The 2,410-nt window shown below is 34.4% G+C and overlaps 1 protein-coding gene and 1 pseudogene across 1 annotated transcript in view; one reads left to right on the forward strand and one right to left on the reverse strand.

Annotated features, from left to right (window-relative positions):
• Window positions 1-1,788, forward strand: part of LOC122570266 — a 4,532-nt pseudogene extending 2,744 nt beyond the window's left edge.
• LOC122569948 overlaps window positions 1-2,410 on the reverse strand; it is a 383,055-nt gene that overhangs the window by 60,431 nt on the left and 320,214 nt on the right. The window lies entirely within an intron of this gene.

Raw genomic sequence — 2,410 nt, forward strand, 5'->3', positions numbered from 1 at the left:
TTAAATATAATTATTATGTACGTCTTTCAAATTTATATATTTGAAATTAGAAGTATTTTAAAAAATAAAGGACAAAATAAAGGATTCTGTTACGTTGAGCAACATAATCGAGCTTAACACTAGGTTTACGGGCTTTTCGTATATACCTATCTCCACAAGCACCCGTCAAATTGACGGGTAAACGAAAATACACATTTTTCTTTAATAAATCGATTTATTCAAATTAAGTCTGAAAGGAACAATATTAGGCTTCCCGTTTAAATAAATTATTGTAGGAATGTTATTTAATTAGTTTGTAGGTAACAGTATGATAAATACAATACCGTTTGCACTCACACGAAATCGAATATAATACCCCATTTCGCGTATTTGTTTCTCACTACTTTTACGACACAACAACACAACGATCTTCACACGACCACGATAAATTCAACTCTGACAGCATTTACCATGCTCATTTTTCCCTTACCAAACCTTGGTAACGCTCACAACACTGCTTGACAACGTTAACATATCTTGACAACGCTAATAAAAAATTACCCCTCACGCCACGTCCTTCCCTGATGTCACACTATCCCACATTATTAATAAATAAAAAGTATTTTTTTTAAATGATCACTAAAAACATAACAATAACATTAACACCAGGTTTTAGGGATCCGCCAATTTGACGGATTTCGAACTTTGAAATGAAATATCTCAAAAACCATAACATTAATTTTAACCATTTTTCATCGTAAATTAATCATTTTATCTAAAGAATTTATACACAAAATTATTTTTTCCTAGGCTTTCTAATTTTTGAAATCTATATGTAGTATATCTATCTCTACGAGACCCATCCAATTGACGGCTTAGCTGATCTCAGAAATAAACCTTATATGTTTGCTTCGTTCGTAAAGTCATTCCTCCAATAATAAATATAACAATGAAAGAAAAGTCTTTAATAAGATGCCACCAATTCGGCATCCTCAATCGCGAGTGATGTCGATCTCGACAATGTAATCTTAAGCGGATTGTATGACCTGAGTGTTTATTTTCGTCTTCAACGAAATTGCTTATGCCTATGCCAACGAAATCCCTAAAACAAGAAACGTTCTTCAGTATGATTTCTGCTGTGACAGTGTAAGAACATTTTTCAAAGATAGTGTGCAAAAGTTTCAGTTATTGTTGACAGTCTCCGTTTATTGTAAGTATTTACAATAGGGTGATTGAATTTGAGCACAGTATTTTCTTATTTTCGCCAATCCACCTTTTCTAGCAATCATGAGTAAATCCAGGAGATATAATAAGACATTAAACAAAATTGTCAACATCAATGAAGACTGTTCTGAAAATATGTCCGAAGAAGATCAGTATGAGTTAGGCCAAAGCGAAGCCGAAAGTTCTGTATGCATTGAAAGTGGAGAGATAGAGAAATCTTCGGATAATGCAGAGGAAGGCTTCTTGAAAGTGTATCGTAACCAGAAAAGAATGTGTATTTTTTCTAGTTCTGACTCCTAGGATGAGAGGACGAGCATTCCAAGCACGTCCGAAAATGTAATGGATGAAGTTGAAATTGCAGTTGACGGGACACAGTAGATAAAACTGAAAGCAGGCGGATCTAGGGGCAGGGCGCCCGTTCGTATGATATTCAAGGATATCGCAGGGCCTACTGGCTATGCTAAGAAAAATATCATGTCGAATTGTGTAATTAGTGCTTTCGAATTAATAATTGACAGAAACATAATGGAACACATAAAAGATTGCACTGAAACCGAAGCACACCGAGTTTTGAAAAAAGACTGAACAACCACAGTTGCTGAGTTACATAGTTTCTAGGAATTATATATGCTCGGGGTGCGTATGAATCGAGATCATTGAAAACTTCTTATCTATGGTTGAAAAAATGGGGACCCGCTTTCTTCGCAAATACAATGCACAGAAATAAATTTACAGAAATTCTGAGATTCATACCCTTCCACAAAAAAAACCAACGATCCGAAAAATTACAAACAGACAAATTTTCGCTGATATCCGAAATATGGAACAGATTTATAGTAATAGTAAAGTATAGTATAGTAAAGTAGTAGCCAGGCTTGTTATAAGCCATATGAAAATATTTCAATAGATGAACAATTATTTCCAACGAAAGCCCGGTGCAGATTTACAAAATATATGTCGAATAAGCCTCATAAATTTGGCATTAAGTTTTGGTTAGCAGTTGACGTCCAAACAAAATATATTTTGAATGGTTTTCCTTATACGGAGAAAGATGAACCTCGACGCTCAATACCGTTAGGCGAGTTTGTAACACTAAAATTAGCCGAACCACATTTACAACGAGGCAGAAATATAACGACAGACAATTTCTTTACAAGCATCCCGCTAGTTAAAAAATTGCTTGCATAAAAAACAACTTTGATTGGAA

Source organism: Bombus pyrosoma, linkage group LG8 (assembly GCF_014825855.1).
Source record: "Bombus pyrosoma isolate SC7728 linkage group LG8, ASM1482585v1, whole genome shotgun sequence".
NCBI lineage: Eukaryota > Metazoa > Arthropoda > Insecta > Hymenoptera > Apidae > Bombus > Bombus pyrosoma.